This window comes from Crocuta crocuta, unplaced genomic scaffold (genome assembly GCF_008692635.1).
Source record: "Crocuta crocuta isolate KB4526 unplaced genomic scaffold, BGI_CrCroc_1.0 scaffold561, whole genome shotgun sequence".
Taxonomy (NCBI): Eukaryota; Metazoa; Chordata; class Mammalia; order Carnivora; family Hyaenidae; genus Crocuta; species Crocuta crocuta.
Window position 1 is genome coordinate 3,007,966 of NW_027530529.1, and position 17,279 is coordinate 3,025,244.

At 41.2% G+C, this 17,279-nt stretch overlaps 1 long non-coding RNA gene across 2 annotated transcripts in view; it reads right to left on the reverse strand.

The window, feature by feature from the left end:
* Window positions 1-17,279, reverse strand: part of LOC144234285 (uncharacterized) — an 882,104-nt gene that overhangs the window by 57,324 nt on the left and 807,501 nt on the right. For both annotated transcript variants that reach the window (XR_013335914.1, XR_013335913.1), the window contains one exon: window positions 6,605-6,682. This is a non-coding gene — a long non-coding RNA (uncharacterized LOC144234285). The remainder of the gene's footprint in view (window positions 1-6,604; window positions 6,683-17,279) is intronic.

Sequence of the window (17,279 nt, forward strand, 5' to 3'; positions counted from 1 at the left end):
TGAGTTTCGTTCCAAAGCCCACAGTTGTTACCACTGCAACCATGACTCCTAAACACGACTGGCTCTGAGCATGTCCTGTGGGTCTAACATTGTGCTACACATTTCATATTCATCATGCCACTTAATCCTTACAACACACAATGTTATTGAACTAGTGTTTCCCTATTTTATAGATGATGAAACTGAGGCTTCTGTGGTTAAGCACCTTGTCCAAGGACTAATAGCTAGTGAGTATCAGAGACAGGACTCAAAATTTTATCCCTCTAGGTGATTCCAGAGCTGTCAGGAAATACTGGAGTTGGGCAAGGTACAAGAGTTAAAGACTTAATTTAGAGGCAGAACAAGAATTATGGATTTTGCAAGCAAGCATTGAGAGAGAAAGGTAACTGTAATTGCCCTCCCCTTATGCCCCAAAGGGGTAGGAGGAAGGTACTGGAGGTATATAGGATCTTTGAGCCCATATTTTGGGCACATAAGTGGGACCCAGGAAGCTGACTCTCTGGACCATAAAATCAGAAAGGCCTTGTATATCTAGATGAATCCCAGACATAGAAAAAACTAAATTCCTCTTAGCGTACAGTAGTCTACAACCCAGTAACACAAATACACAACCTCAAAGTCCATCCTATTTTAAATCAGAAATGTGAAAAATGTCATTGACATTCTCCTTATTGAGCGTGCCATTTTTATTGATTTAGTGACTTTACTAAATATGAAAAAGAAAATTAAAATGCTCTCTGAGGGTCACCATAAACACTATTTTTTTTTCTTGCACTGATGTAAGATTTAAACCTTCTAACAACAAGACAAGCATGGCCACAGTTATTTCCAAGGATCTCACCCTACAATTGGGGAATGGCATTTGCAACTATTTTGACCAAGAAATATGCCCCGAAGTGCCCTGAATGTGGTGCAAGCTCCGGCAGCCCGTGGGGAGGTGGGGTCTTAAGCCAGCTTGGGGAAGCTGGGCCAGCATTGCTGCTACGCCCTGTCAAGCTGCATCCATCGAATTAGGTTAGGAGTTAAGATGTTACATGATGTGACCAATGGGATCAGAAGCAATAACACAAACTGTCAGCCAGTGCTTTCCTGACAATTCTGGGGAAAAGAGGTTGTCTGCTGGAGTGCTGAGGAGATAAGAGGGGCATTGGCTTGGGGGCCGGAGGAAGGGACTATCTGGTTCCTTATTTGCTAAAGTGGTGCTTGGTGGGGAGGGAGTGGCAAATCAGTCTGTGCTCCCTAGTCTGACTTTAGGGGTGTGCTTACAAGCTACAATACCCAATGCCTTTTCTTACAGGACAAGAGTTGCAAAAACCTGCATGTAGCATTTCAGGCACTAGATGGTCTCCCGGGAGCAAGGACAGAAGGCAAGATTTGTGAGCCTTCTTTTTCATAAGGGTGAGGAAGGGTCACCTCAGCCACCCCTGTACTCAGATAAGGCCAGAAAATGTAATTGAAGGTTGAGGACACCTGGCGCCAGCTCGGAGGTGATTGAATCGTGGCTTCTGTTTGTCGGCACTAGGGGCATGCGGCTGGCCTCAGCTCACTGCTGATGGATACTGTGATGGTGGCAGACAGGAAACAGATGCAGCTCAGCTCCTGGAGGAACCGCATAGATGCCACCCTCAAATGTGTTTGCTGGGACCCACAAACACCCCCACCTTGCAGATATTCCAGTGGCAGAAAATTCAAACAAAGAAGAGATCTTCAGAGAGAGCATGTCACTCTGAACGTATACTCAGAGCTGTGATAAGCTCCAAGTTTACAACAGGTCAGTGGCAGAGAATTTCCAACCAATGGATGCTTCTCCTTGAGGTCTCCTTGCTCTACTTGAAGACTGTTGAAACACACTGACCACACACATAGGGCCAATAGAAGTCAACTAAAGACTTGATTTTGTTTGGGTGGGGCATCCTGGATTCTTCTCATTTATTCAAGACCAGAAGCACACCAGTTCCTTTGAAATTGCAGAGACAATATAGAGTGGCCTTTAGGAAAATGGGTTCTGAGGCCATACACCACCCCCACTGCTTCCTAGATCTATGAACTGGGAAAAAATTACTTGAACTCTCTGTGCTTTAGTTTACGCATCTGTAAGATGGGGATGATATTAGTACCATTTTCATATTAATGAGTTGGCATGCATAAATCTTCAACAGTGCCTGGCACTTACATAATCAGTGTTCCATAAATGCCAGCTGTTTTCTTAGACTTCTTAAAGGGAAGTCTTGTCCTTCAGACTGAGAGTTTATATTTGGGTTATGTTGCTTGACACCTGGTAATATTTCAAGGACTTGGGCTTGGAGGTCCATGGTTTGGGTACTCAGATGAAATTTCTCTCTTTATGGTTAGGTTCTGGAAGTCTGATTTCTGGCATTAGCCTCTAGGCAATTTCTCTCTGAATTCAGACATGGTTTTTTACCATCCATATGTCTGTGGTAGAAAACTCTTGTTCAATTCCATTAATTTGAAGTCTTCTTGACATTCACATCCTGGCTCCTTCCTCCCAGAAACTGGTCCTTTAGATTCAAAAGACCAGCCCAGAGATTTTCCTCCTCAGGTGACCTAATTCCTAAGGAATACACCAGGGGCTCAGTAAATATTTCTGAGCACCTCTCTGGTCCCTTTTCTAGGTCTAGCTAACCGGTCTTGAACTATTTTTAGCTTCCATTTTCCAAGAGTGGTGTCGGGGCATCCATTTGCCCTCTGGCTAGGGACAGTTTCCCAGAAGAGGGAGTCACCCCTTGCATCTCCTGGGCAACTCACTAAGCTGGGATTTACTTGAGGGTACTACGTGTCTTAGGGGGATCATGTACCTGTAGCCTATCACCTCACAAGCCTCAGCTCTCTGCCTGGTAACTCTGGGCAAACATACACCCTTGTATCTGAGAACTTTTCATGAAGTGCTTTAGAAAGAAGTTCTCGGAAACACAATCAATAATAACAAATATTATATCCACGTGTTGGAGTCACACATGGAAACTATGACCCTGAACAGTGGTTTTGTACACTGTGCAGGTGGTAGAACACCTGGAAATCACACAACACCATGTTCGTTACAGAGCCCTCATACAAAAGATACAGTTAATCCCAGCATCGAAAGTAGGTATGACTTTTATGAGCAGAAACTATGACTAGATTGCTGTGTATAAATGCAACAGAAAACCAGAGTAAGGCCATTCGAATCTATTAAAAAAATACATCACGACTTATGCACAATCACCTATTTCTGAATCTTTCCATGAACATCATTTTCAGATTTTTCATTAATTTGATCATCGGCAGGTGTACATGGAAGGCCAAATAAGAACCAGTCCCAGAGGTTCAAGAGAAAACAGGGGTTGGAAAGTTTTAAAATGAGAAAATTCTACCATCAACTTATTTTTTTCTGTGAAAGAAAAAAAAAAAACCCTCTTATTTGAGTTTTACAGAGATGTACTTTAGAACAAATGGAGAAACACCAGTATTTGCAATCCTAGATTACTCCAGCTCATTAGAAAGCTGGATTGAGGGAAGGGAAGAGGATTATAACAACTTTCCTTTTAGGAATTTACTAATTCCTTGACACATTTCTCGCTCTTGTGTTTCTACTCTGGTATCTCCTCTCTGAGGCCACTCGAGTCCTTTGAGGTGCATGAATTCAAGGTCTTATCAAAGTTGTCTTTTACTGGCTACTCTCATACTCTACTAGACCTCTGGGTTGTATGTAGAAAAGAACATTCTCCAAAGAGGACATCCAGATGGCCAACAAACACATGAAACGATGCTCAGCATCCCTCCTCATCAGGGAAATACAAATCAAAACCACACTGAGATACCACCTCACACCAGTCAGAATGGCTAAAATGAGCAAATCAGAGAACACGAGATGCTGGCAAGGATGTGGAGAAACGGGCACCCTCTTATACTGTTGGTGGGAATGTAAACTGGTACAGCCCCTCTGGAAAACAGTGTGGAGGTTCCTTAAAAAATTAAGAATAGAACTCACCTATGACCCAGCAATAGCACTGCTAGGAATTTACCCAAGGGATATAGAAATGCTGATGCTTAGGGGCACATGTACCCCAATGTTCACAGCAGCACTCTCAACAATAGCCAAAACATGCAAAGAGCCTAAGTGTTCATCAACGGACGAATGGATCAAGAAGATGTGGTTTATCTATACCATGGAATACTACATGNAAAAAAAAAGAAGAGGAATAATAAAATAGAGGGATGAAAGAGAAAAAAAAAAAAAGAAAAGAACATTCTATTGGTCCTTCTTTGCTTTTCCAAAGACTCCCAGCATCTCTTGATACAGCTAGACCAATGGGAAAGGCTGGGGTCATTTACATCTCACTCTCTGGACCCTTCTCTCGAGCACCCCTTTCAGGTTCTTTCATAAGTGCCACTCCCTCCCCCTCAGCCTGTCTCTCATGTTGCTCCTCACAGTGTAGAGTTATAGCTTCCTTTTTATTCTTTGTTGTCCAAGTGTGTGTTTTCCTATTACATGGAAATTAGAACTGGACTGGTCCAAACAGGTCTCAAACAGGTTTCAGTCATATCCCCACATAGGAACCAAGGAAATCCTGCTATTCTAAAGTTCCTAAAGTACATTGCAATGCATAGAGATTCAGTAACCAGCAGTCTGGTCAGTCCAGAAACCCACGTAAGATTTCTTATACAAATACCTGATTTCCCTTCCTGGGATAGAGACCCAGGACTACTTTCACTTTATCATCTTTAAGCCATGTAGATTTGTTACCCTGACCACAACTCATTGGACTGCATATTTGTACAACAGCTACAAAGAGCTGTATTCTGAACACTAGACAGTCCAGGGACCTACAGGACGTTTCCCACAAGGACTTTTCCCACTCGAATGTCCTATCGTGGGTAGTGACAAACCAACTCAATCTGTTCCTTCTCCACTGGTACTCGGGGGTGTGGTGCACTTCAGCACGGCACACAAGTTGTGAGATGGACAGAAGCAGAGGCATCTGTAATAACTTGAGCAGAGCGCAAGGCTGATGCCTCTCTGACTTATAAGTACGGGTGACAGGCTATAGTCGGAGGTGGTTCTCTGCAGTTACAAAGGTACGGCATGGTGAAAGGGTCTGGGCTATACATCTGGGTCATTTTTACATGCTGAATATTGCTCCTCTTCTTCATCTAGGTTATTGCTCAGATGATTTTCTCTGTTTCCTTACTCTTCTAGGTACTTTTAAAATAATTTCCTATCAGCTGAGGTTAACAAATACCCATCTCTTCTTTGTACCCTGAAAGAATGTCACCATCACAGGAATATACCAAACAATCACCTTTGGAATCTTCCCTCTTAGATATAAGCTATGGTTGAAATCAAAGACCCCAATATGAAAAAGCACAGAATACCCAATAATTCTTAGGAGTTTCTGTTAAAATGTGATATTGTATTTTCATACATGCACTGTCAAATGCTGATCACCCTAAGCTAAAAAAGCAACAGACTGTGAAATGTTAATATGCAAAAAAGACAAATGCAGGAATAACTACTGATAGCCAATGTGGGGACGGACCTATTTGAAACCTCAGAGTTGGCATGAAGATTATTTGTAGCTGAAGACTTTGGAGATTCAACAAATTGAAAAAAAAAAAAAAAGCTGCCCTTCTTGGATCTTCCCTTATTTGGCTAAAGGCAGAAACTTCTGAGAAAAAAAGACAGTCATAAATTCCCTCCTCAGGGTGGGTATGCTCTCAGAATAATGACCAAAAGTAAATGTACTGTTATATCCTGTCTCCAGGGGAGTTTTAGGGCCTGAAGAAGATGGAAAGACCATTCATACCTCTATAGACAAACATTATCACAAACTTTCTTATCTCCTGTTTGTTCTCAAAAAAAAAAAAAAACAAAAAACCATTTGTCTTTCTTAAAGAAACCTGTTTGGTCTTCCCATAGAAGTATCTTCTTCCCCATCTCTTTCCCAAACGAAAGTAAGTATACAAGTCCTGATCTATAACTCTTTTTAATTATTCATCACCCAGTCGCCCATGTATATATGCTTTGCACATGCACATAAACTTTTTCTCCTCTTAATCTGTCTTTTGTCAACTTAATCCATAAACCCCAGGCACTAAACTGAGGGTAGAGGGAAAAAGATTTTGCTCCCATACAACAAACAATTTACTTAAACTTGTTTAAATATAGTTCTCATTTTTAATTGAAATCTATTTTGGTCAATTTAAACAGAGAGGGGATCTGATCTGCAAGAATTTTTGAAGTTCTAGACCTTCCCTTTATATTACAAATAAAGGCTCAGTCCTCTCCTCAGGACTTCTTCTAAGCTTTAAAACAAAAACAGAAAACACAAGGAAGAAAACCAATCCATCCAAACCCAAAAGATTTGCAGTTTTAATGCCAATCTCTTCTACCCACTGTGATAGACCCTACTCACAGAAATCTGTTGAGAACGCCACTTTCTAACCCACAGGGTTTTGCTCAAGATTAAAGAGAAAAGGAAAATAACACCCAGTTGTTGCTCCTCTCTTCTCTGCTTGCCCACTGACATGAAGCAAATCACAAACGCCTGAGCAAATAATAAGTTTAATCGTATATAAAATGTAATTAAAATGCATATGATTTTACCTTAATCAGACATTTCCATCAGTGTCCAAGAAGAAGACTGTAACTCAAGATTTCTTGTGAGCCGCAATACTGTTGATCCTGGGTATGAGAAAACACAGAAAAACATGTAAACTCAGAGACTGTCTACTTTTAAATCTGGTGATTCACAGTTTATAGAAGGGAAGAGGGGATGAGAAAATGAACAAGAGTACTTCATGGAAATGATACAGGACAGCTAACAGCAATAGCTTGCCTAAAAACCAGAAAGAAAACATACACACACACATACACACACACACACACACACACACACACAACCCCAGCATCAGGGGTTTTCTTGGATCGCTCTTCTAATGATTTCTGGGAATGTAGGCTGCTTGTTTGAAAACAGGCTTGTATCCACTGCATTCTTGGTAAGCAGGGACTATATCTTGAAAGGGAGAGGAAAGAGGGTTTTTTGCCAGAAATGCCTCAGCCAAATGTTAACTGCTCAGACTTTTATTTCCCTCATCTGTAAAATGAGGGCAACAGTACCTACCCCATAGCCCTATGAGAAGGATTAAACAGAAGACATGAAAGCTGTCTTCACAGTGGCTAACTCATACTTAGCAGGTCCTGCACAGGTATTAGTGCTTATTTCTTCCGCAGACCCTTCCCCCAGCCTCACCTTCTCTTGTCATCACTTCTAACACCTTTCACAGTGTTGGCTTCATGCCATTAACTTTGAAAAAAAAGCAGAATATCTTAATGACTTCAAAATAGCTGCTTTAAAATTTGGGAAAAAAAACACACAAGAAATAATACTTAACATCACATTTAATAAGAACAGCTAAATGTATTCAATATTTCCTACGTGTAAGGCTCTGTACATTTCATATCATCATGATTTCATATCAATCATGCCTTTAGCCTCACAACAAACAGAGAGTATAATATTAAAACTCTGGGGCATGGAGCAGTGAAGGCCCTTTTTGCAGATTACAGGGCCCTGCAGAGGCCGGGCTGGGAGGTGAGTCCAAAGGTTCAACTCTGCGCATCCTCATAACCACCTTATCACGCTGGGTTCATCATAATCTGCAGCCCTGGACTGCCAGGCACTCGAAATGATGCCACGCCCACCCTCACTTCCATTATTCCCTTCCCCTTTCTGCCCTCCCTCCCTTTCCTTCTTTCCTTTCCCTTTAAACCTTTATTTTTAACCTAAATTTAATCAGTGTTGGGTTCTGTTCTGATGGAATGGGGTGGAATATTGACCACTGTAAGATAACTGGGTTCAGCTCTTGGGCCTCGCCTTTTCCTAGCTGTGTCATCTCAGATGAGCCACTGAATTTCTTGAAACCTTGAGGTTTTTCCCTCCATGAAATGAATGCATTAGACAAGAAGATACCAAGAGGCCCTTTCCAATTTACTGTTCCTGTGACTGCCTACTTACTTTGCAAGCAGTTTCAGATCATTCCAGCATCAAGATAATCATGGGTCCATAACAGTTGTGGACTCTTAACACAGTCATGCATTTTCTCACTTTAGCTTAAGCTAAAATTCCAAACTTCTGGGAGGAGACATTTATATTTATATACACTCTCAAAAAAGCTCACAAATGAAGATACTGAGATTCAAAGTACTTAGGTCACGTACACGAGGTTACATAGAAATGGTAGAGCCAAATTTTGAATCCAAGTTTATATGTCCCTAAAGCTCATGATCTTTGCAATATCCCAATCCTATCAGAAAGGACTGGATGGAAAGGTTAAATGACCCAAAGTAGTCTCATTTCTGATTTTGACTTAAAATTTAGAGTGGTAATGATAACAAAAGCTACAGTATGCATTGTGAGCTTATTAATCACCATCCAGTGATGTCAGAACTTTGCATAAATGATCTCACTTGGCCTTCCCATCATACCAAGTGCCAGGTACTATAATCATCCTCTTTGGAAAAATGAGACAATGGAGACACACGAATTAACATTTCTTGCCCAAGACACAGGGCTAATAAGTAGAGGATCTAGGATTTTTTTAAATCCTAGATTATGATTTGTTATGATCTGTTATGCTCACTGGCATGTGGCAGTTAGGATACATTTTCAAGGGAATAACTGCAGTTGTGAAAACCAGACGAGAAAGTTGGAGGTTAGTGTGAAAGTGACCACAGAGACAGGCACCTGGTTGTTTGGTAATTCACACACTGCAATAAAGGAGAAGGATGTTTTTAGAAAGATTTGCCAGAGACTGCTGGGAATCTACCTTCTGAACCACTTTCCCATTAAAATCACTGGCTGTTGTCATTCTGTCTGAGAACTGAGAAAGAAATGACAAAGTGGATTTCAGGGGACTGTCTGTCAGTGAGGTGTGCAGCGTGTCCTTCACACTTAGGGACTCAGGCTTACGTGCCGTCTACCTTGGGTGGAGGGAAACTGAGCTCCAAGGAGAAAGCAGGTAAACCAAACAGCCAAGGAAGGAGCTCTATTTGTTTAGCTGGGTGCAGATTTACCGAGAAAATGCCTTCCACATGCATTCCAAACACGGTGGTGTGATTAGGATGTAGAAGACAGTCAAGTTTATTTGGCTTCTGTGGGGGATTTGTTTGTATATGCTAATTGCATCATCGTTTAGCTTTATTTCATCTGGAACCTGACTGCCAAATGAGCGTATTGATTACCTGTCACGGATACATATTTCTCAATTAACAGCCATCAAGGCTTATAAAATCTCAACTACGTCAAGATCCACAAGCAGATTTTAGTGCAAGTGTGAGTGGTGAGGCGAGCCACCTTTCAGCGACCATCAGCTACAAGGCACGCACCTACCAACCACATTTGCTGGTTTGTTTAAATGTCACAACTGCCTTCTAAGGACAGATCACGAGCCTTCTGTCTTTTAAGTGAAGAAACAGAGGCTGGGGGAAATTATAAACCTTGTTTAGGGCTGCAAAATTAGTAAGCGGTGGAGAAGGACTTTGAACTCCTACATGTAACAATTCAATTTCCACAGGGCTCTCTGGACACAGTATGGGCGGCATAGCACACTGGTGGTTCCATGCTACTCAGCTGGAAGTCCGGTTCTGTCACTTACTGGCTCCATGGCCTTGAGGAAGTTTCCTAACATCTCTGTATCTCAGCTTCCTCATTTGTAGAGCCAGGGAAATCACAGCTCATAAATGGTTAGTATTAAATGAAGTACCACATGTATAGCACGGAGTGCCTGGGATAAGGAAGGACCATTATTCTACATCCTCTGGATGCTGTGACAAACAAACTATAAATCTTTGACCTTCAAAAATCTGCTGTAGGCACTTTGTATTTCCAAAGACTTTGCAACAATTCAATTTTCCTCACAGCAGCCTAGCGCTTCGGGTCAGGCCACTGTCTCTCCCTCTCAGGCTGAGACATGGGGACTCATTCTGCCAAAATATTTTCAGCTCACACAATTTGTGATCCACCTTACCACACCTGACGACACACATGATAATGCTATTTATTTACATACATGCTTTAGATACCTTAAGTTGACTCTTTACAACAACCTCACAACTTGGTGCTGTTATCTCCGTTTCACAGGTGAAGGTGATATGGGCCGTATCATGACATGATTTGCCTAAGATCATGTAGCTGGTATGCAGCGAGACTGAGATTTAAAGACAAATCTGAATGGATCCTAAATTTGTGTGCTCGCCTCCAAATCATGATACTTAACCATGATTTCTCCTGAGCAGCCTGGGTGGCTAAGTCAGTTAAGAGTCTAACTTTGGCTCAGGTCATGATCTCATGGTTCATGCGTTCGAGCCCCGCATCAGGCTCTGTGCTGACGGCTCAGAGCCTGGAGCTTATTTCCGAGTCTGTGTCTCCTTCTCTCTCTGCCCCTCCGCTGCTTGCACTTTGTCTGCCTCTCCAAAATAAATAAACATTAAACAAACAAACAAACAAACAAACAAACATGATTTCTCCTTGTCCCCCTAGTGAACTTTTACTCCTCTGGTGAGATTCAACCCACATATAGATCACTCTCCTGATTTTCATCTATTGAATACGTATTTTACTGAACCCTTTCTACATTTCACTCTAGTGAGTGTTGTGTGAACACAGATGAACACAAGTATGGTCTCTACATGAAGCCCACAGCCTGAGGGGGTGCTATACAAGTACACACGTGATACATCATAAGGAGAAAGTGATCAAGATGCTAGATTGGGGGAAAAAAATGGGGTGGGGAGGGCACAGGACAATAGATGGCTTGGGGCTCTGTGAGGAAATGACATTTGAGCTGAGATGACACGGGGAAAGAGGAAACATGTGAAGAGTAAGGGTTTTTGTCAGAGGAGGAGCCTGTGCACAGATCCTGAGGCAAAACAAGAGCAGGGGACCAGAAGAAAGCATGGATGTGGGGGAAAGTGAGGGAGAGGGGTGGAGGCAGGAGTTGGGGTTTGTGGAAGACATTGGGGCACAGCACTCAGGGGCACAGGGTGCCATGATGAGATGATGAGCTCTGAGCCGACAGCACCTGGTGCAGCCCTTGTTGGTAGATGGCGTTATCCTATCTCATTGCCATCACATGCTAATCTGTGTGCTTCCCATCCAGACTGTGAGCTCCGTAGGAGCGTATGGCAGCGTTCGGGACAAAGTGGACATGGAGCAAATTGAACAGAATGAATGAAACGTTGCATCTGATAATGATTCAATTTCATAAGATTCTTATTGAAAGATAGATAAATAAAACTGGAGTTAAAAAAAAATGTGGGGCACCTGAGTGGCTCAGTTGGTTAAGCATCTGACTCTTGATTTCAGCTCAGGTCATGAATCTCGCTATTTGTGAGTTCAAGCCCCATAGTGGGGTCCTGTGCTGACATTGCCAAGCCTGCTTGGGGATTCTCTCTCTCCCCACTTCCCTGCCCCTCCCCATGTTGTGGGTGCTTCCTCTCTCTCTGTCTCTCTCTTTCAAAATAAATAAACTTTGAAAAAATAAACATTTTTAAAAAGTTAAAAAAAAAGAGAAATGTGTGCTTTTGTCCTTGGCCAAGAATCAAATCAATCAGATATCTTTACATATATATTTGTACGTATATAAAAACAGATAAGCATTATATATTAATAATCATAGGCACCATTAATCACTTTACACAGGGCTCAGTGCTTCCTATGTAACCTACTCGATTTTTGTGAAAATAAACAAAGTAGTTGTTGTTAATCCCAATTTAGAGAGAAAAAACATCAATAACAACAATAACAACATAACTACAGCAAAGCTTCCATAAATTACTCTGAGTGACCAAAAAAAAGGCTGTACTTGCAGCATCACAATTTGAACCCAGGCATTTTGTTCAAAGTCCGTACACTTGGTGACTCTCTCAAGATAGTTATCCTTGGAATTTTTAAGAGTTTAAAAAATATAAAACAAAATATATAAAAGTAATAGTCATTGAAAATACATGAGTAACAGTAAACTTCAAAAATAGAAATAATCCACTTGTAACAACAGTGACTGTTCAGTATAAATAAAATTTGATAGAATCTCATTGATAATGACTAGAAAAAGAAAAGCACTCAATGCAATATGGATGCATTGATTTTAGTTTCTTTATTTTTACTGTGTTGCTTGTATATTACATAAAAATTAGCAGGAAAAGGGAAGCAATGGGAGGTACAATTTCCCAGGAATGGCCGACCAACAGAGTGGGTAAACAAGCCAATATGTGCATTCTTCACACTTGTTCTATTACTATTCCCAGTTGACTAAGTCGAGAAGGCCTCCTTTCTCCTGCTGCCGTCTGAATAACTCCTAATCGCTCTTCATCACCCAGATCTAATTCCTCTCAGTCTGGGAAGCTGTACCCCACCTCCTAGACTCCCACCAGACCATCTGTTTCCTTCTTATAGTTTATAAAATGTTACAGTATAATTTTTTTTTCTGATTCATCCAATGCAGAAACCAAGCCCTACTATAGTAGGCAGTTTATAAGGAGTTGCTGAGCAAGCAAATCCACGAACCTTCCTGCCCAATCATCTGTTTGAATGCAAATGCTGTAGGCAGTGAGGAAAGGGAACCTATTCAGACGCCCCACACTGATCTGGACGCTGGGTGGGAGTTGCTACATTCAGCATTCACAAAAGTGTTTTTGAATGTGTATCTCTATCCTCATTTTATAGATGGGGAAAGAGGCTTGAGGAAGACAAACTGCTCATATTAGTGAGAATTAATTTTGCATTCTTGCGGAAGACAGGACAAGTCGTGGAACGTACAAAGTATTGGGGATTTGGGGAGAGATGAAAATAATAATAACAAGAAGAAATTATGCGGAGTAGCATTTGGAATGAGAGCAAGATGAACTCTCTGCCCCCATGGCCCCAGGCTGCTGTGAGGCAGTTCCGCACAGGGGTTAGGAGCACAAGTGTCGGCGCCAGCATGCCTTGGTTTGAATCCCGGCTGGACCACTCACTACCTACCCACGGACCCCAGGGAAAACCGCATAACCTGTCTGAGATTCAGTTTACCAGGTAAAATGGGCATGACAACAATAGTATTTACCTTTCGAGGATATTATGAGGAAGAAATGAGGTGATGAGTTTAACCTCATCCCTGGGCAGTTACAAAGTATGAGAGCGTGAATGACCTATTATTTTCAATGCTTTCATCAGTAACAGAAAAATATAGTTACAAGTTAAACAATGAGTACTGCCTTGTCAGACACAGACAAATGCATCATTTATGGCAAAACAACAACAACAAAAAACCCCAAAAAAACCCAGAATAGTCAGGAACAACATGGCAGGAACAGGTGACACAGCACCCACTCGACAAGGCACTCTGCCAAGCTTGCCAGTATCAGGTAGGTGACCCTCACAACACACACTAGGAGGTAGGACTCTTTTAAACTATTTTTTTTTATACTGCTCATTTTACACCAAGTAAAATACGGGTCAGAGAACTGATAGGACTTGACCATGCTCACAAAGTAAGTCTAAGATCCGGGATCCAAACCCAAATTTATCTTATGTCAAAACTTGTGTCCATAGTCCCACAGGTGGTTCCCCCCAAGGTCCACCGCCCATTCCTCCTGAGAGCTGGCCAGCTGCTGCATTATCCTGACTCTGAACAGTGTCCTCTATCAACCAAACACAGGGGAAGAGGGAGCTCATTTATTCTGCATTATTCTGGAGGGCAAGGTGAACAGAGCATAAAAGAAAGAAACTTTGGTCCAATATGAGGGAAGATCTTTAGTGATAATGAGGCACCTACGGAAGCAGGGAAGTATCACTGGACTTTGGAGTCAGAGAATCATTGCATTACATCTCCATTTCTTCCTAGCTAGAGCAACAAATAAGTGAACATTCTCTTATCCTCAGTTTTCTCATCTGTATAGTTAATACAAGAATATTTAATTCACTTGGTTGCTTGGAGAATTAGATAAGATGATACACACAAATTGCTGAGGGTCAATGCAACCATAAAACTTGTTTTACCCCATTTTTTTAAGCAACTAGAGCTGTTCAATAATGCAGTGGGAAGTAGTGATCCCTTTCCCCACCCCCTTCACTGGAAGTGCACAAGCAGAATGTGGGTAGCTAAATGGTATGGCCCTGTAGCGCCAACCAACAGAATTTCAAGGACCCTCCAAGCCTTCGTTTCTAAGAAGTTAGGAAGGACAGATAATGTGGTGGATGGTAAAGCAAAGATTCAAGATAAGCTTGACAGTTTGATCAGGGAATTAAAATTCAGACAATGAAATTGAACAAGGGTAAGTATAAAAAAAAAGATTTGCATCTCGATTAGAAATAGACAAGAGCAATAACAACACAATCTTGCTTGTGTAGAATGGCAGAGGGTATGATTGGGCCATAGTGCAACTGAAAACATGATCCATTTTGTTGTTGTTGTTGTTGTTTGTCAATCATAGTCTCCATATGTGACTTCATTTCTAAAACAAATATGAATCACATTTTTAGAGATTCTGGATCTAGGCCAGGGCACTAATTGTCCCACTACATTGTGCACACCTTATTGGGTGAAAATTTCCTTCTAAAGTCAGCATTTAAGTGAAAAAATGTCATATAGCCAAAACCAACTTTGAGAAATCCTTATTTTATAAGGTACAGTATACATGGTTTAGGGTATATACCACCCTGTTTGTTAGCTCTTATACACAAGAGAATTGAAGTACTGCAGAGCTAAATTATGTCCATAATAAAAGTCCAACCGTTTTACCTTTTAAAAATTTAGCAAATCTCTAATGATGCCTGGGAATTGAAGAATTATGAAGTGTTCCTTCTTGTCTTCAGGGTTTTCTTAATTTAAAAAAAATCATTAAGCTTTTATAACTTGTATTTAGATTATTGTACAGATTAAATGAGATAATATATATCGATCCTAAGCAGGCATTAAATTTTAAGAGGAAAATTGAGAAATCAAAAGTTGGTGACCAGGACTGTGACTGACTGGAGGCTAAGCCATAAAGGAGAATTCAGTAAACTATATAGCCTTGGACAAAATGTGGCTTGCAGCCTATGTTTTTCCGTCCATAAGTGAAGGGTTTTTTTTCATATTACTAAAAGGTTGTAAAAAAGCAAAAGAAAAAAAAAGACAGACATATATGTGGCAGAGACCATATGTGGTCTGCGAAGCCTAAAATATTTACTCTGGCCTTTTACAGAAAAATGTTGCTGATCCTGGCCATGAAATGTATCATTGGAGATTCCCCACTGCAAAGAAGACCGATCTCTCACATGGGTTTATGACCACACTTCCTCCTAAGAGCCTTCTCCACTCTCAGCTTCTCCAGTGGCTCCAGAGTGACCTTCTGCTCTTGAAGTACTAAATGTCCCCTTGCTCTTCACCTGGGCCTACTATTTCACTACTCTGGCCTTTTGCAGGCCCTGTTCCCTAGTAAAAATCTTCTGTGTTCAAGAGCACACATGCAGATTGGTTTCTACTTAACCAACTCTCTCTTATTGAATGCATCTGCTCCTTTATGACCTCTCCTAGAATCTCGAGTCTATAAGCTCCTATAAAATAACTCAAATTATCCACCTGTGTTCTTAGCACCTAACAGTGTCCCTAAAACCTGGTAGGCTCTCAATGTTTTCTAAATGGGGGTAAATCTATTCAAATACTAACAGAGCTGTTGGAGGAGGAAGGAGTGGACTGCTTTGGGAAGGCTTCACAAAGCAAAAATGGGAACAGTGAGGGAAAATTACAATTAGGAAGGAAGTGACTTGTCCAAATTCCCACTGACAGACAAGAATAGACAAAAGAACAGATTTTATCCTCCAGAAGACCTGACTTTGAATCCTGACAACATGTCTCAATTTCATTCTGAGACTTCTAACAGGAATTCACCCTTAGAGCCAGTTTTCCTAACTGCAGCCTGAGATTTTAACACCTGCCTTGTAGGAATGGGGAAGATTAAGACCAAGCGCATTAGAAAGGCTGACACGATTTCTTGCCAGTAGTATGTAATCAGTTCCTTTTTTACCCCTTTCTAATTCCTCATATCCTCAGGCTTCTCCCCAATGCCACATCTCTCCCCACTGCACCTGAAAAAAAAAACCAAGTGAATTTCGACCAAACTACTCCAAACGTTTCATCAAAGTTTCCCCCGACTTAATACACCACCCCTAGAAGATAAACACCAGGGTTCTGTCAACAAAGGCAGGCTATGCATCCAGAGAAGACAGTTCATAGTAATTTTGTCAGCAAAATTGTAACAATAAAGCCCCAAACAACACTTCATCTCCCTGTCAGTTGTCTTGAAAGGGCAGATTACTTTTTCCTCAATCTTGGCACATCCAATTAAGGTAGACTTACAAGCCAGGCAGGTGTAAAGTGCAAGCCAGCACTTGTTCACATTAGCAATTATCAATGGAAAAGTGTGTGAATCCGAAGGCTTGGCACCACCGTTGCCCTGGCAACCATCCACCTGCAGAGGCCGGGTGGACAATGACATGAAAGCTTGACATCTGTGACCTGAAAAAGGATGGTTTCTCTTTCTCCATTTCTCCAGGTTACTCTTTGTGTTTGTCATTGCAAGTCCCCAAATCAAACACTTCTTATCACCTGCGTGGCATGTGGGACTCTATCCAAGAGTTAACTTGGCAATAATATATCTTTGATGAGTATGTTTTGAGCACCTAGTATGTGCCAGGCATGGTGTGAGAAAAGCCATTTTCAATCTAGAAAAGTAAACTCATTTTCCTTTCCTTTCTCCCCCTACCCCCTTATTCCTTCTTTGTTTTTCACATATATTCATTCAACAAAACATTATTGAGGGAACTGTGTGTGCCCACGTGCTATGCTTGACACTGCTAAGGCAGAGATGAGTAAGAAGTAGTCTTCACCCTCAGGAAGTTCGCAGTTATATTGATAACGCATAAGAACACAAGAACCAGAGGTAAAGGCAAATGTATCCATAAGAAAGGTCAAAAATAGTGTCTTACAAGACTGTTATAAGCAAAGAAGAAGAAGAAGAGGGAGAGGAAGAGGAAGAAAAAGAAGATGCTTCAGAGATTTGAAAAGATAGAACGTAAAACTAAAGATGCCAAGTATTATCTTTGTAAGTAACATTGCTAGTTCATCCTTTTCCCTATTCTTTCATTTATTCACACACATATTTTTGGATAATGGATGGTAAAAGAAACCCAATGCAGAATAAGATGTTTGGAGAAGATGACAGGAAACAGAGAGAGAAAGGATAACTAAGGACAGGCGGG